This window comes from Dromiciops gliroides, chromosome 1 (assembly GCF_019393635.1).
Source record: "Dromiciops gliroides isolate mDroGli1 chromosome 1, mDroGli1.pri, whole genome shotgun sequence".
Lineage (NCBI taxonomy): Eukaryota > Metazoa > Chordata > Mammalia > Microbiotheria > Microbiotheriidae > Dromiciops > Dromiciops gliroides.
Genome location: NC_057861.1, coordinates 415,274,530 through 415,293,640, shown reverse-complemented (window position 1 = coordinate 415,293,640; position 19,111 = coordinate 415,274,530). Strand labels below are relative to the sequence as shown.

General features: G+C 39.3%; 1 pseudogene; it reads left to right on the top strand.

Annotated features, from left to right (window-relative positions):
- Positions 1-11,382: 11,382 nt before the first annotated feature.
- Positions 11,383-12,291, top strand: LOC122736508 (annotated as a pseudogene).
- The last annotated feature ends 6,820 nt before the right edge of the window (positions 12,292-19,111 follow it).

Sequence of the window (19,111 nt, the reverse complement as noted above, 5' to 3'; positions counted from 1 at the left end):
AACATAAAAAAGTGAGTTACTTTCCCCACACCCAGGGCTCAGTTTCTTCAGGTGCAAAATGAGAGGATCAGACTAGAAAGCTTTTTCTAGCTCTAGATTCTATGAGTCTAAGAAATATTTTGTCAGTATCCTCAGATTTATAATAAAAGGATATTGAATTTAGCTACCATTCCTGCTATGAGAAAAAAATAAGCCTTAAAGTAAAAAGCTGCCCTCTAGTGAGGACGGGCTTAAAATGACTTTAAATGTGGGCTTTAGAGTAAAAATAATGGTCAATTGAACTTGTGTTTCAGAACACGAAGGAAATTTTTTTCAAATGTTTTCATGTAAATTATTGTTGTAACCTAGTGGAGCTTTTACAAAGGGAATATTTCCTTCCAAATATAAACAACAATCACAAATATATAAACTTACCCCCCATTCCCAGCACATGGAGAGGCACAACTCCCTCCCTGATTGTACCACCTCAGCCTCCGGGTAGAAGGGGATTAGGTTCATAGTTAGTTCTCTTCTCATAGAGCACAATCCCTATTTCAAAACCAGAACTCCCCTTGGACTCAAGGCCCAGGCAGTCTGATTTCTTAGGGCTTCTACTCCTAGCCCTACCTGCTATCCCGGCACCAGTCAGTCATCATGGCTCAAAATCCCAACCCTCGAGTAGGATCACCTCCCACACCTGAAACTGAAGAGACACTACACAGAACAGAAACACACACTCCCAGGCACATCTTGGAACTGGGGTAAAAGAGAGGTAAGCAGAAGAAGGAAAGTTCTTTTCCTTTCTCCAGTTCGGTTCATGGTATGCACACTGGGCACGGCAGGTAGGCGTCACTGAACAGGCACAGCTGAAAACATGTCAGAAAAGCACAGGCACAAGCGAGAAGGCTACCCCGACTCAGGTGGTAAGGGACACAGAGCGCTCCATATTCGTCAAACTGGGTATACTCAAAAGGCTATCTGGGGTTACAGTGTACTTGTTTGTTTCTTTGTTTATACTGATAAACCTCTGAGCATTTAGCCAAACATCCAAAGAGGACTAATAAAAATAATGGAAATGAAAACAATACAAAAATAAGAATTCAGATAAAAGGTAATTACCATTCTTGCTTCTAAAGTACTAATTGTGCATCACAACTTAGTCCTCTTGCTAGAGAAGTGGTGGTGAATTATGGGTGTAGAGTATTACATATTCAGATTCATATTGGAATCTCTAAAAAATTTTGATAAGCTTTATTTTTTTTGTTTTATCTTGTCAGCCAAGGCAATTTCATCAATTGACACAAGAATTTTAAAAATAATTTTGGGGGGCAGCTAGGTGGCGCAGTGGACTAAGCACCAGCCCTGGATTCAGGAGGACCTGAGTTCAAATTTGGCCTCAGACACTTGACATTTACTAGCTGTGTGACCCTGGGCAAGTCACTTAGCCCCCATTGCCCCGCAAAAACAAAACAACAACAAAAAAAAAATTAAAAAAAAATTTTGCTGCAATTGATTATCCTGTTTATTCAAATATATTTATATTTACAAATAATTTAAGCATATATTATAATTTTTCTTTGAAATAAAAATTCCATTCTACTATCTATTTTCTTTCCCTTAGGGAATAAAAAAATAAATATTCTTAAATTCCAGTTATTTATTATTAAAAATCACAAATGTTCAAACACACAAACCAAGAACAAAAATGATTGTATATAATTTCATTTTTAAAAGGTGTAAATTTACTTTAATGTAGTTCTTTTAAAAAGTTATCCTATATTTTTTTGTGTTCTCTTCTGAATCTCCCCTCCTTTTCTGTATATTTCTCCAGGTTTTTGTTTTCAATGATATTTACATAGATGAATATTGTTCTTTTGATTCTACTTCCTTCATTCCATTTCACTCCATGTATCTTCCTATATTTCTTTGTCTTCTGCCTATTTGTCATATTTTTATGATTCAATTATATTCTATTATATGGGTATGCCACAATCTATTCAGCTATTCCCTAATTACTTGAATCCATGAGCTTTTCCCAATTTTTTTCTATTATAAACAATGTTTCTAGGAACATCTTTGTACCATTTTTTTTCCTGTCAATAACATCCACTGGGAACACTGGGTCAAAAAGTAGGAAGAATTTTGTAGCTCTTATTAAATAACGCCATATTGTTTTCCAAAAAAGATTGCAACAATTCACAGTTTTGCCAAAGCACTAATGTTCCTGTTTTTCCATAGCCGTGTTTCAAATCATTTCATGGTAGACAGGCCCAGAAACTGTCATGAATTAATCAAAAAAAATTTTTACATTGAAAGTTAGAAATTACATGAATTAATTTATCATTTGGGTACCTACTACAATGATCCAAGCAAAAGGGAGCAAAGATATGAATTAGAGTGGCTGACACTAGGTTATAAAAAAAAAATGTTCCCAAATTATCCCATACCAACTCCTCTTAACTTCATAGCACTGCACCGAAAATTAGGATGAAATGTGTTGTCTGTCACGAGAGGTATGATACTCCATCACCCGGTCATAGGTGTTGTTTTAAAGTCATTCCAGTCATGTTTGACTCTTCATGACCATATTTTGGCCTTGGCTTGGCAAAGATACTAGAGTGATTTCCCATTTCCTTCTCCAGATCATTTTTACAGATGAGTAGCTGAGGCCATCAGGGTTAAGTCACTTGCCCAGGGTCACACAGCTAGTAAGTATCTGAGGTCAGATTTGAATTCGTGAAGATGAGTCTTCCTGATTCCAAGCCCAGTAATCTATCCACTGAACCACGTAGCTGCAGTGGATACATTGCAAAAAGAGCTAGACCAAGGAAACCTGGGTTCAAGTTTGATGTCTGCCCTGATTGCATTGCCCTTGGGCAAATGACATCTATTTGAGCCTCAGTTTCCCCATGTGCAAAATGAGGGGCTTAGAGTAGTTGACTTAAAGTCCCATTTAGTGTTAGCATTATGTGATTCTAAGATAAAGAGTAATGGGACAGGGGTAGCTAGGTGGCACAGTGGATAGAGCACCAGCCCTGGAGTCAGTAGTACCTGAGTTCAAATCCGACCTCAGACACTTAACACTTACTAGCTGTGTGACCCTGGGCAAGTCACTTAACCCCAATTGCCTAACTAAAAAACAAACAAACAAACAAAAGAGTAATGGGACAGCTAAGGGAAGATATAGAACCTTTATGCCTTTAAGATTCTTAGAATAGAATCACAGTGAGGGGCAGCTAGATGGCGCAGTGGATAAAGCATTGGCCCTAGATTCAGGAATACCTGAGTTCAAATCTGGCCTCAGACACTTGACACTTACTAGTTGTGTGACCTTAGGCAAGTCACTTAACCCCCATTGCCCCACAAAATTTAAAAAAAAAAGAAGTTAAAAAAAAAAAAGAAGAATAGACTCACAGTGTAGGACCAGCACAGACCTTGGAAATGTTTGCAATATACACATGTGAAAGGCCAGGAATGCAGTTAGGTAGGGGAAAGACTAGTCTGAGGTTTTTTTCCAGGGCCTTTCTCCTCTTCTCAACACTCAGTTGCATGGAAGAATAAAAGAGTTTTGTAACTGAGAAAATGGAGCTGACTTCTGAGGTCCCTTCGAGCTCACATTTATAATCCTGATTCCAAATTTCAAGAGTTCTTGGCAGTTTGCAGAAAGAGCAACTTATATATATGGAGTTTTTAAATGTTTTGTGTCATGGACCTTTTAGGGAGTCTTTTGAAGCCTATAGACCTCTTCTCAGAATTATGTTTTGAAATGTGTAAAGTAAAATACATAGAACTACAAAGGAAACCAATCATAGCGAAATTAAGAAAAGACTGCACAAGAAATAATTAAAATGGTCCCATCTAATTTCATGGATCTCTTGAAGTCTATCCATGCTTTTCTACTATCCATGGACTGTAGGTTAAGACCTCTTACTCTAAATGGATAGCATCTGAGAAGAGTTTAGCTTCAGAAATTAAGCATTTGGTTGACCAGGCAATTTGTGCACACTCCATAAGATTGGCCCTAGTCCACAAGCAAAAGTTTGGAGTTGATTCAGTTGTTTCTCAAAAGGGAAACACTGATGACTTTTTAACAGAGAGATGACAAGATAAAGGACAGTGTGAAGCAGGGAGTAAATGGATATGGAAAGACCTCCAAGAAAGCTATTATAAGGGGCAGCTAGATGGCGCAGTGGTTAAAGCACCGGCCCTGGATTCGGGAGTACCTGAGTTCAAATCCGGCCTCAGACACTTGACACTTACTAGCTGTGTGACCCTGGGCATGTCACTTAACCCCTCATTGCCTCTAAAAAAAAAAAAAAAAAGAAAGCTATTATAATGGTCCAGGTGGGTGCTGAGAGCTTGCACTCTTAAAGTGTCATTGGGAACAAAAAGGCTGGGATGACTACAAGAGATGTTGGGAAGACAGAAATGACAGATTTGGTAATGAATTAGATTTCTGAAGTGAAGGAGAGGGAAAACTCAAATATAACCCCAAGGCTATAAACATGGAAGAAATGGTCATGCCACAAACAGAAAGAATAAAGACAATAAGATGAAGAGGTTTAGAATGAAAGAAAATAGACTCTCTTTTTAGCATGTTAATTTTGAGGTGCTGATGGGTCTTTTATGTACAGCACTGATCTCTCATAGGGAGTTTGAGATGAATCTTAGAGCTAGTAGGGACCCCTGTAGTCTGTTGTTGGCTCAACTTATATGAACATGGATTCCCTAGGACGAATATTGATCCAGCCTTTACTCAAAGATCTCCCGGAATCAGGAATCCACAGCCTCCTAATGTAGCTCTTAACATGACAAAGAGCTCTAATTATTTCTTCTTACATTGAACTAAAATCTTCCTCTCTGCACCTTTAAGCCCATTGTTCCTACATTTCAATGATCTCTTAATTTCCAATTCTGATGGACCTTCTCAGTCCTCATCCTGCCTGACCACCCGCAACTCCTAGATATTCTCTCTTCTCTGAGCATTCACAACACTGCCCTTTCCTTTTCATCCTTTACTGACTCATGATCCAGATCATGCCCTTTAATGAATGCTGTTCCCCAAGATTCTGTCCTAGGCTCTCTAATGTTCACTTTCTACAATATCTCCTATACATACAGTTTTGGTCTCTCCACTAAACCTCAATTCTGTACCACTAATTGCTTATTAGATATTTTATACTGGATTTTCTGGACACATCTCAAACTCAACATATCCAAAACTGAACTTACTATCTTTGCTCCCCAAACCAGTTCTTCTTCCATGTATTCCTCCTTCAGTTGAAGGGACCAGTACTCCTTCAGTTTCTTGGATTCCTGATGTTGGTGTCGGAGGTGTGCTGAAGCCAGCTGATACCTGTAGTTGATTGTTAAATTTTGAGTACAAGCATTTATGCCTCAGAAACTGGCAAACACTATAAAACAGGACTTGATTTGGTGTTTTGTTGATTGCCTAGACTTTAAAAAGTTATGAGAAAATGTTAATAAGGAAGATTGAACCTGAGATTGTGTCACATGTATATTTTTTTCAGTAAGATGATTGTTAACCATTCACCAGAAAACCCCTGGTCATATTTATACATGTGAATGAAATTGAAAAGGGAAGAAAGAAAAGAGAAGAGGACAGGACAGGATGAGAAGTCATTGGTCCCTATGGAAGTGCAATTTTAGTATCACAGAAGGGATAATAGACAGACTGCAAGACTGAGGAGAAAATAAATAAGGAAGCAACAGTTTTAAAGAAGCTTAGCAGAGAAGATTTTTTTTAAACAAAGGATTAGAGATACCTAACATGATTGTAAGCAGAAAGACAAAGAAGAAGAGACTGTAAATTCATGGAAGAACAGAAACGCCTACTGGAACAAGATTCTAGAAAAGGCAGGAGGGAATTGGATTAAGCGTACAGATAGAGGGGTTATCTTTAATGTTGAGAAGGAAAGTCTCTTCTGGGATAAGAGGGAAGAGGTACCAAATGGGTAATGATGCTAAAAATTTGTAATTATTAGAAGAGAGGTTCTGAGGGAGGTCAGATAAGATGGCCTCAGTTTGCTTAGTAAATTAGGAGGCTAGATCACTAAATAAGTATGAGGAATGGAAATCAGGTTGGAGGAAAGATGACAGGAGAAAACATCTGGCATAGATGCAATTATAAGTGAAATAGGGAGGCAGCTAGGTAGCATGACAGATAGAATGATGGACTTGGAGTCAGGAAGATGTGACTTCTGAACCTGACTCAGACACCTGACAATCTGTGTGGCCCTGAGCAAGTCACTTAAACTTTCTCAGCTTCAGTTTCCCTATCTGTAAAATGTGGAGAAAAATAACACTTTGATGACAGGATTATCGTGAGGATCAGTTGAAATAAAATATTTAAAGTGCTATTTAAAAGGTATTGGGTGGGGATACATTAAAGTGATTGACCATGAAATCAAGGCTGGGAATGGAGGTAAGTGAAACCAAAGTGGTGGAGTTGCTTTGGGAAAACAGAAATGAATCAGAGAATGGGCGAGGTAAAGAGATAGAAGCTTGTGATGGGAGAATTTAATTTCCAAGTTCTAAAACTTAGTGGTGGAGCAATTTTGTGAATGAAGTAGTTATTTAAGGTGGGACCAAGTTGGCAGATAGCAAAAGTTGGGTTTCAAGGATAAAGGTGAGAGAGAAGCTATGGGAATTAATATGTACAAGAAATTAAGATGTCAGATTCATGTGAACATGAATAACATTTCTGAGCAGAGAAAGACAGAGACAGAGGAGGGAATCACTACTTAATCAGCTACTTAAGTCATTGGGAAAGCTGGGTAAGTGATTTGGAGGTTAACAGATGAAGACAATAAATATGAGAACTCATGACTGGGGGTTATAGTGCCTTATTATCCCCTTTCCCTACAAACACACACACACACACACTTACTTCAGAGTAGTACAGGTACATGCTTGTCAGTCACATAATTGACAATGAACTATAACTCAATGCATATGGTAAATGGGTATTCTTTGCACTTCATATCTTTCCTTTCTGTGGCCTTGAAGTCTAACAGTGACTCTCTGAACTCCAGAGGGTTGTAGGAAGGTACTTTACCTCTTCAACCACCCTAACTGGGCCATTAGCCATTAATTCATAAGCCCCTAAGCAAGACTGTGTCTGGGAAGGAACCAACTTGTGTTTGTGGGGTTTTTTTTTCCTTTGGTACACAGACTTGTGGGATCTCTAAAAGCAGCTGTCAGCTTCCCATTTTTGAGCATCTGTTAAGCAGGGTATTGAACTCATCACTAGGTGATGTAGCTATAAGTAGCTGAAAAGTTGTAACAGTGAGAGAGGAAGACTAGGAGAAGGGGAAAGAGTCACCCACAAAGGTGAATTTGGGGAAGAAGAATCCATTTGGTGTTGATAAGGTTGTACTCAGTTGAGATGAAATGTAAAATTGCTAATGGCTAGTCTTATTGCAAATATACAAGCAAGGCTTGATACTAGCCTCTTGACAAGTGAAATCATTCTAGGATAGTTTATTGCTTAGCATTCTCTTTTCTGTGTTGGAAGAAAACTACATGTTCCATACTTGATACATTTTTGCACTCTGGGAACCTTTTTTTTTTTTTTTGCGGGGCAATGGGGGTTAAGTGACTTGCCCAGGGTCACACAGCTAGTAAGTGTCAAGTGTCCGAGGCCAGATTTGAATTCAGGTACTCCTGAATCCAGGGCCAGTGCTTTATCCACTGTGCTATCTAGCCGCCCCCTCTGGGAACCTTTTGATGTCCCCTTCCCCAGCTGAGGAGGACCCCTTACACTAGCAGGCAAAATACAACTGTTACTCAGGAATCTGAGGGGGGTGAAATTAGAGACCTGGAGAGACAACTGGGGACTAGGGAGTCCCCAATTAAGAAGACAGAGTACCCCAGCACAATGGACCCAGGACAATCCTTGAGGGCAGCTAAAGGGCAGGAATTAGCAAAGGTTGCCAACCCTCATCACCACAGCCTATAGATGCTAGACAAGCCACTACGCTGAGACCCCAAAGACCTAACAGGTGGTTTATGCAGTTTTGACCTCAAAATCATTCCAGATTGATTCCCATATTTCATACGTGGCCTGGCCTTTGTCCTCCCACCCCCATGGCTTAGGAATTTTTCTTGTAATTGGCCTCTCTTTATTGCTTTTCTTCTTTTTCAGGAAATGTTTTAAAAGTGGCTTTACTTATGGTGCCAACATTCCTTAAATGTCAAGTCAGGTCACCATGAAGTTATAACTAAACAATAACCAGACAAATGATTTTACAACATAAGAAAAGGAAAAACCTAAGTGCCACTTCCCATATAGAATCCACACAGATTTCAGTTTGACTAAGAGAAAAAATATCTTTAATTATTTTGGTGTACCACACAGAACCACTGCTGCACCCAGGAGTGCAGGGGCACATGTTCTCTCTCTTTAAAGTACCCCTTTCTTCTAGACCCTCACTCAGGTCAAGTTCACTCTTGGGGAAGGCTGACCCCCTAAGATGAGGGGTCAGGTTTTACTTCTCACGTTCTCTGGTTCCTCATACAACACTCCTACCCCCGAGTTCTAGAGAGAATCACTTAAAAGCTTATGGTTATTTCACTTCTAGCATTTCCCCAAAAGTGAGATAGAAAGACACTCCATGTATAATTTAAATACAGCATGGGACAGTTATTTATTTCCTACACACACACAAAGACATGCTTAAAACAAAAGAGCCTCATAAGCATTCATAAACAAAGCCTGAAGAACATTATGGTGACCCATAACTCCTCTTATTCTCTCCCAGGGAGTTGAAACAAAATATTAAAAACATGCAGTTGTTAGTATGCCTATTGGATAGGCATTTCACTGTCAGAATAATTCTCTTAAGGTCTATGTCTTCTGGCAAACCAGTCCAGGAGCTGGTCTCATCCACCTTTAGGGGTCATCTTCTCTGAGAAATACTGTCATATCCTGCACTGACTGAGGTACCTTGAAGATCCCAAGGTAGCCACTCTTGACAACTCCAGATCTCAGGATCACTGTTCAGGCATCAACACTAGGCCCACGTGGCTAGTAGGATAGGGTCAAGAAAAATCTGTTCAACAAAAGGGTCAAGCTCTAAGGACAGCATATGTGGTACCACGAGGCACCAGAAAGTGTCCAGCTTCAAGGATAGCATAACATATATGGTACTAAAAGGGGGCCAGTTCCAGCCTTTTGCCATGGGGTATAATCTACCCAGAATCATTGTGGGGAAAGGGGCATCCTGGGTTGCACCTGTTACACTGGTAAAAATTTAGAGGCAAAAACTCTATACTCAAAAATAACATGATGCAAGTAATCTGATCAAGTATTGGATTTGCTGGTAAATTTATCTAATATGGGAGTTCTTAACCTAAGGTCCATGGATAGATTTCATGAAATCCATGAACTTGGAGCAGGAAAGAATATATCTTTTAGTTATCTCCAACTGAAATTTAACATTTCCACTAATGACTTTAAAGCATTAATTTGAGAAGGTATCTAGGAGTTTCAGTAGTCTACCAAAGGGAATCCATAATTCAAAAAAAAAGAAATTAAGAGTTCCTGATCTAATGCAATGCTTCCTACATCAATAAGCCCCTTCTCTTCAACCACTCTTTAGCTATTTAAACGTCTTCCTCTTTAGAAGTTATCCTTGGTATTGGTTTTGAAAGTCCCTTCTGAAAATTTCCCCACAATCATATTTGTAACTTCTGTGACCAATCCAAATTGTGTTATCTGGGTCCCCATTACATCTGGGGAAAGTTTTGTTCTGGATGTTCTACCCTCCTGATCTCATTTGACCCTAAAGCTATCTCTGATTCCTTTTTCAGGGATCTTCTTTTTTTCTTCTTTGGGTTACCTCTTTGCTCACTTCCTCCTGCTTAATACATTCAGGGGATCGGAGAAGACTGTATACCAAGGAAGGTTTGAGTTGATCTTTGAAGAACTGAGGCCATGAACAGAAATAAGGGGTCAAGACAAGAGCTGATTTGAAAAAGGAACTGTGGAGTTTGGTCATAAATCTCTTGAGTTTGAGGTATTGATATTAGAATACCAGGTGGAGCTGTCCAGCAGGGAGTTGGAAATGTGGAAATGAAATTTAAGGGAGAGGTCAGAGCTGAAGAAGGTGTAGATTTATGAATCATTCAGGTAAAAGGGAAAATTGAAGCTACATAACTGATGACATTGTATATGGAGATAGATGAGAACAGATCTAAAGGCAAAACTTTAGAAATTCCCAAGGAAAAAGGAGCCAGAAAATGAGACAGAGAAAGAGGAATAATAATAAATAAAGAGGTAGAAGAGAACCAGAAAATGAGGAAAGAGAATTTAAAGAACAGGTAATGCTCAATAACGTCAGAGGTTATAGAGAAACTGAGGAATCAAAGGTAGAGAAAGGGTGATTGAGTTTGGTGATTAATACAACCTTGCTTATTCTGAATAGAGGGACAAGGGGACAGTTGTCCCACATTCTCTTTCTTTACTTCATGTTTCAAATACCTGAATCCTTTTCTCTTCAAACTTTTACTGACCTTCCAAGGTGGAGAGATTGGGTAGCGCAGTACAGTAGGAAGAGGGCTGGATTTGGAGGTAATGAACCTTGCCTGGCTTTGTCACTTACTGGAGTTAAGCTTGAACCAGACACGTTACTTCTATGGGAGCATGTTGCACTAGATGACTTTTAAGGTTCTTTCCAGCTTGAAATCTATGATCCTCTGATTTCTCCCTCCTCTAAAATCCTATACCATTTATTATCATAATGTAGCACTTACATAGGGTGTCCCAAAAGTCTTAGTGTAGCTTTAGGCTTTAATCAAAGAATATTAATTTAAGCAGTATTAAGCTTTAATAACTTAATGCACTAATAGCTTAAAAATGCACTAAGACTTTGTTTTTGTCTGTTTTCTTTCACAACTTGGCTAATGTGGAGATGTTTTGTATGACTACTCATGTATAACTTATATTGAATTGCTTGAGTTCTTGGGTGGGGGAGGGAGAAAGTGAAGTTAGAACACAAAGTTTTTAAAAAATTGATGTCAAAATTTGTTTTTACATGTAATTTGGAAAAATAAAATAAAATTCTAAATAAAAAATGTGAAGAAAAAAAAGAAAAGAAAAAATAAGAATACCTTTAAAGTTAACTTACATATATCAAAAACGTTTTTTTCATAAAAACCTTAACTAGCATATGATGTTTGCCTTATAGTATACATTATAATATGCTTTTAGCATACATGTTAATAGTATATTAATGGTATATAAATAATTAAAATACATTTATAAATCTCTAATACATAAATCATGTGTACAGTATGTATATGTCCAAAGTCTCAACACACATAACTAATTTACATTATGTTTACATAAACTTTAATTTAAAAAAAAAATAGGCTTGCTCCCCTCCCCCCCTTCCTTGGCCGCCATGTTTTCTGACCGGGCCCGGCTTTGGCTTCCCCCATAAGGAAATGGCCAAGGACCACCAAGGACCCCTGGGGCCGTCACTACTAAGGAACCCAAGCTAACGAAGCTGGGGGGAAGCCATGGGGTCTAGCAGTAACTGGTTGTCCAGAGTGAATGTCGTGCTGGTGATGGCCTACGGGACCTTGGTATTTGTGCTGTTGTTCATTTTTGTGAAGAGGCAGATCATGCGTTTTGCTATGAAGTCTCGTCTGGGCCCTCACGTCCCCGTGGGGCACAACGCTCCCAAGGATTTGAAGGAAGAGATTGACATCCGACTATCCAAGGTCCAGGATGTAAAGTATGAACCCCCGCTTCTTGAAGAGGATGATGCCAGACTTTTGCAGCTGGAGACACCAGGAAATCAACATTGCTACAACTACCTGTATAGGATGAAAGCATTGGATGCCATTCGTGTCTCTGAGATCCCATTCCATTCAGAAGGCCGGCATCCTCGTTCCCTGATGGGCAAGAACTTCCGATCCTATCTGCTGGAGCTTTGAAACACTAGTACCCCCTTTAAGGGTGTCCGAAAAGCTCTCGTTGATACCCTGCTAGAAGGCTATGAGACAGCTAGATATGGAACTGGCGTCTTTGGCCAGGCTGAATATCTACACTATCAGGAAGCACTGAGTGAACTGGCTGCCGCTGTCAAAGCCCGTGGTGGGAGTTCCCAGCGGCAGCACCAGTCAGCAGCTAAGGATCTAAAGCAGTCTCCTGAAGTTTCCTCCCCAACAACTATCCAAGTCACCTATCTGCCCTCCAGCCAAAAGAGTAAAAGAGCCAAGCACTTCCTAAAGCTGAAGAGTTTTAAGGATAACTACAACACACTAGAGAGCACTCTCTGACTGCATTTGGGGATAGCCATAGCCAACATGGCTCCAGTAGGAGAATCCAGTCTCAGTACCCAGGGATTTCTCCAGGGCAGGAGACACAGCAGCACTAAACAGCATTGGTATCATTATGTCCTCCCTTAGCTTATCCCTCTGGTCTGCTGCAGAACTTCAGCTCCTCGAGGCCCTCTTTCCCTCTCCAGTAGCATTTTTATGGAGTTGAATCCACTTATTTTCCCTCCGTCTGTGTCAGTTCCTCCCTACCCCAACTTGTTTTGATCATGGTTATTTTTTGATCTCTCCCAAAGTCAGTTTTATCCTAAATAGGTTAGTGGGGGCAGGGGAGGGGGCACTTATGATGTTAGAAATGGAAACCACAGAACCCCTGTCTTACCCACTTGGGTGGGAACTCTAGCCCATGAACATGTCATTTAAAGTTGTGGAGTGAAAAGGGCAGATGGGAGCTAGGGGGTTGTACTTAAACCAAGCCCTGTTGAGATTTGTGTTGTGTTTAGTGCACTGCCTTGCCCTTCTCTTCGAATACTGTAGATCAAGATGTGACTGAGGGGAACTGTTGTGATATAAGCACTAATTCCATATTCCCCTGATAAGTCACTGCACTGATCTGACTTTATAAACCGGTTATTTAATAAAAACAACTTTAAAAATTAAAAAAAAAATAGGCCTTACCTCATCTTGAGATTTAACCAGTGTTCTAAATATCTTTTCTCCACTCTCTCCATCTATCATTTTATTTCTAATCTAAAGAAAAGTGAAATAATCCTTGTTATAGCTTGTACATTGTTGATAAATTATGTTTATTAAAAAAATACACTAAGATTTTGGGGGGCACCCAGCATATTGCTTTATATTATTAGGTATCTTTTCAAAAATATGTATAAGAGTTTTCTAACTGAAAACTCTGCCTCCAGTCTTCCCTCTTCCCAATCGTCTTTTATAGATCCTCAAAAATAGTTGTCCTAATGTTCAGATGATCACGAAATTCCACTGCTCTAGAACTTTCAATTGGTCCTTATTGCCTGTAACCAGGAGTGTGATAAAATCAGCTTGAGCCAGTTTGTGACTCATGAGAGCCAAATGTTAAATTTTCAGTATAAGCATTTACCCTGTCATCCCTGCCCCCAGCCCAAATCAGAAAACACTACATGTCAGGGCTTGATTGATTGGTTCTTTAATTTTCTAGACCTGGGAAATTGATGGAGAAATTGTCAATAATGCAAATTAAACTTAAAAGTGTTCTCTGTGTACATTCTTTTTTGTTCTTTTGAGAACTGGCTATTAAACGTTTACTGGCACACCCCTGGTTGTAGGATAAAAGACAAATTTCCTAGTCTAACATTTGAGGTCTTCTGGAATTGTGAGGTCCTCTACAATCTGCCCCCAACTCATTTTTTTCAGATTTATGCCTCTCTAATTCCCTTCACAACTTTATATTCTATTCAAAGTGAATTATTAGTTATTCTCTGAGCTCACTCTGAACTAAAATGGTATCATTTGGGCCTATTTCTGTGCATTAGCACATTATAAGGGGTATTACCTCATTAAAGAGTGGAAAGCAGTGAAAGGAAATACTATTTTTACAACCTTAGTAAGAGACCAAACTAAACAAAAGCATTCCAAGGGCTTTTTAGAATGGAACTAGGACTTTGCATGAAAAATGGAAATGATATGTAAGTATTTTTATTATAAACTTTTTTCACTATCAAGGACAAGGAAGCCACCACATTAGGACTATATAGTGTTATAGTCCTGGATATGCTGATGCAGGAAGTGGAAATGACCCTGAAGAAAGCAAAGAAGGTAAAAAAAAAAAAAAAAACCCACACAGACAGACTCAGCCAAATTCACACAAAGGAGATCTGTCTGTGCTGGAGGTGAGACAACTTCAAGGGTATTGATGGATCCATTTTTAAGGCATATATAAAACAGTATGGTCTGTATTCTTAGACTCAGCAGTCCTACTCCTGGTCATGTACCCCAAGCAGGGCAAAGATTAAAAAGAAATGCCCCAAATATGCCAAGATAATCATAGAAGAGCTTTTTATAGTAGCAAAGTACTGGAAACAAAGAAAATATGCATCAATTGGGCAATAGCTGAACAAACTGTACTAAAGGACTATTATCGCTGTTGTTGTTGTTGAGTTGTGTCTGACTCTTGGTGACCCCATTGGGGTGTTTCTTGGCAAAGATACTGGAGTGGTTTGTCATTTCCTTCTCCAGCTCATTTTACAGATGAGGAACTGAGGTAAACAGGGCTAAATGACTTGCCCAGAGTCATACAGCTAAGTGTCTGAGGCCAGATTTAAAATCAGAAAGATAAGTATTTCTGATAAAGGAGTATTACTCTCCTGTAAGAAATGACAAAGATGAAGAATTCAGAGAAAAAAGGAAAGACTTGTATGAACTGAGGCAGAGTTAAGAAAAATAGAAACAGGCAAGCAATATGCACAATGAATAAAACATTATAGCTTTAAAAAGCTGCTGAATTCACTTGTCATTGTAGTTTGTCCTATGTTCTTGAAAAGGATCGTGACAACGGGGTGATGTCATGACTTGCACTGAATTGGATTTAAGTGAGGGAGGGCTGTGCAAGATCACCAACCTCATTCCCTCCTCCAGAGCCATTCTGGTCCAGTGACAAGATATACATCAAGATGACTGGAGATGGCCCTGAATATTTAAGGCAATTGGGGCTTAAGTGACTTGCCCAGGGTCACACTGCTAGTAAGTGTCTGAGGTGAGATTTGAACTCAGGTTTTCTTGACTCTAGGGTCAGTGCTCTGTCCACTGTGCCACCTAGCTGCCCTGAACTTACTTAAAAGACAATGGGAATTTGGGGTCCAGAACGAATGATGAAGCACTCTCTCCTTTCAGGGTGGGGGTGGTGGAAGTGGGGGTGGTGAGGAAGAACAAAGGAAGGAAGTGAGAGGGTAGGGCCTATGGATGAAGATTGTTGCATTTGGTGTCAAGAGGGTTGTTATGTTTGGTTAACAATTTTTCTTTGTGATGGGGTCGCAAAACAAAGTTCAGGGTGAAAGGAATATTGGATATTGACTGTGGTGTTAAAACAAACAAACAAACAAACACCCACAAAAGCATCAATTAGATAAACAGAATCTTCCTCCCCCTTGGATGTTTCCTCATTCTTTCTCTTAGTGTATGTGAATGTGTGTGTTTTGTGTTTTAGAGCATAAATAAACCACCCTTCACCTGGCTCTGTTCAACTGTTGTATGCCTCAGGAATATGGAAATTACCTGGATTTTCTACTTACAGGACTAAGAATTTTATAATCATATTCTGTAATGGGGGGGGATGGGAATTGATGTTCTAACATGAGTGGAAGATACAGGATGCAATTAAGAATGTGGAAAACAAGAACAAAAATATGAATGATTTCAGACATCTGAATTTCAACAGAGATGAAATAAATGCCTTTAAGTATAGCTGGGGTCAAAAAGATAAAATAATAACAGTGTCTTCCTATAATATTAAAGTTAGTTCCAGAAATTGACCCAAAGCAAAAAAGACATTCAGATTAAATCTTGATACTTCTAGTGTTGATTTGATTGAGCTCCTTTGTCTTGGGTTATTATAACTACTGCTAACCTTCTTTATGTTTGGGGGTGGGGTTCAGCTAGATGGCACAGTGGATAAAGCACTGGCCCTAGATTCAGGAAGACCTGAGTTCAAATCCGGCTTCAGACACTTGACACTTAGTAGCTGCTCTGAAAAAAACCCAACATTATGTTTAAGCTGGACATGGTGATACATACATGCAATCCTTGCTACAGGAGAAGCTGGGGTTGGTGTATCATTTGAGCTTGGGAGTTCTGAGATATAGTAGTAGGGTTAAAATTAATCAAGTGTCTACACTGGCACCAATATGGTGGTGAGCCTCTGGGAATAGGGGGTGCTGCCTAAAGAGGGGTGAGCTGGCCCTTGTTGGAAATAAGCCAGGTCAAAGGTTCCATCTTCAATATTGGTTTTTGTTTTTTGGGGTTTTTTTTGACAGGGCAATGAGGGTTAAGTGATTTGCCCAGGGTCACACAGCTAGTAAGTGACAAGTGTCTGAGGCCAGATTTAAACTCAGGTCATCCTGAATCCTGGGCCAATGCTTTATCCACTGTGCCACCTAGCTGCCCCTCAATATTGTTTAATGAAGAACTGTGAATGACAACTATTCTCAGAAATACAATGATCCAAGACAATCCCAAAGGACTAATGACGAAGCATACTATCCACCTCCAAGGAAAGAACTGATATTGATTGAACACAGACTGAAGCATGCTACTTTTCACTTTCTTTCATTTTTTTCTTTTATTCAAGTTTTCTTATATAAAATTACTAATATGGTAATGTTTTACATAATTGTACATATATAACCTGTATCTGATTGCTTACCACCTCAGGGGGAGGGGAGGGGAGGGAGAAAAGGAAGGATAGAATTTGGAACTAAAACTTTAAGTAAAAATGTTTATTATTTTTTTTTAAAAAGCATCCAACCTGATCATCATCATAATAGTAACAATAATAGTTAACATTTATATACTACTAACTATATGCCATGAATTATGGTAAGCACTTTACAATTACTACCTCATTTGATCCTCACAACAACCCTGGGAGATAGACACTGTTATTATCTCCATTTTATAGATAAGGAAACTGAGGCAGACACAAGTTAAAGAAACTTGCCAAGGGTCACACAACTAGTAAGTATCTGAGGCCAAATTTGAGCTCAGAGCTTCCTAACTCCAGGCCTGGAACACTATCCAATGGACCACCTTATGGTCCTATCCCCATCAAGGTAGGAGATAGCTCTTCATGACCTTGGATAGGCTTCTGAAAAATTCTCTTCCATATGATAATCATGGGATCACCCAAAGAACAAAAGAGACAAAACTGGATGATGGCCCAAATCTCTGCTCTAACTCTATTCTTCTGAACCAATCACCAGACTCCAAAGCATGCTATAGGTGTAGTGAACAGGTAAAACATTCATTGGGGGAGGGGGGCAGGCAGCTAGGTGGCGTAGTGGATAAAGCACCAGCCCTGGATTCAGGAGGACCCAAGCTCAAATCCAGCCTCAGACACTTGACACTTACTAACTGTGTGATCCTGGGAAAGTCACTTAACCCTCATTGTCCCACAAAAAAAAAAAAAAAAAGTGAATTAAGATGCCTATATTAAAAAAAACATTCATTTGGAGATTTTTGTCTAGAAATTCACATCTTAGGTTATCTTGCATCTCAGAGATGGGCCAGGAGACAATTGCCCCAGGAAAGTGTAGACCTTCACATGTTCTGCTAAGATTTCTCCTGTTAAGATAAAATATTTCCTATTCCTTCAATTGATATTTTCATGGCATGGTCTTAAATCCCTGCTCCATCATGATCATTGTCTCACTCTGGATGCTGGACTTCTACTTAGCAAGTCTAAGATGGCTCTAGGTTGTTTTGGTTACCACTTCACACTAAGCCTGCAGCTCACTAAAGTCCCACAAGGGCTTTCTAGCCATAGCTCCCTCCATGTTGTACATGTGAGGTTTATTATTTTAATCCCAGTACAGAGCTTTACATTTATAACTATTAACAATTCATCTTATCATCAGTCCACTGTTCAAACATGTCAAGATCTTCTGAGATCTTGATTTTGTAAATCAATGCAGTAGCTACACCTCCCAGCTTTATGTCATTCACAAATTTGTTAACCTTATCATCTACACCTCTGTCCAAATCATTGATTAAAATCATTGCGGGGGGGGGGGGGGGGGGGGGGGGAACTGAGCTAAGAATAGTTTAGAGGCACTCAGTTAGAGACCTACCTCCTTTTTGACATGAAGCAGTTCTGAATGCGCTTAAGTGTACCGTTTATTGTATTGGTCTATGAGACCAGGGTTTTTTTTTTAGGATTTGGAGAAAGGAGTTACCTGAGTTTAAATCTGGCCCCAGACATTTACTAGCTGTGTGACCCTGGGCAAGTCATTTAACTCTGTTTGTCTCAGTTCCTAATCTGTAAAAAAAAAAAAAAAAAGAGCTGGAAAAGCAAATGGCAAACCACTCTAGTGACTTTGCCAAGAAAACCCCAAATGGGGTTACAAATAGTTGGACATGACTGAAGTGACTCAACAACAACAAAAATCACTAGAGTTGAATCATTTAGTGGAGATAAATTAAAGGATAGACAAGTATTTAAACTTCATCACTCAGATATACCTCCAAGGCACCAGTTTGCTAAACTCTGGGATACATAACAAGGTTGTCCAACCAACTGAGGCATCACACACCTTTCTGAGCCAAAAAGTCAAGATCAGAATCAAAGTAGCTTGACACCCCTTTCCTGCTTCATTGAGCACTCTTTTTTGTAATCTTACTGAAAGAAGTGTACATGAGGGAAACAATAGCAAATCCAGATCACTTGTTGCAATAGTATTTGCTTAGGGTCTAAGGGGTTTCTTATCTTAAGTTATATGCCTTCATCCTAATTCTATAGTAAGACTGTCTCTAGTGTATACAGTGATTCCCTAGGTCAACAAAAGTGCAGTCATCATAGGATCATACATCTCTAGCTGGAAGAGGCCTTAGCAATTATTCAATTTTATTAATAACTAAGAAGTTATTAACCCCTTTATCTTATAGTTAAGGAATTTGAGGCTTAGAAAGCTTGAAAGACTTGGCCATGGTCAGAGGGATGGTAAAGAAAGAGGCAGTAACCCAGGTCTTCCTGATTCTAGGTCTAGTGGTCTATCCATTAGGTTATATTCTTCCTCTCTTGTTTCTGAACCCTCAAATGCACAAACAGAGGCAAATATCTATA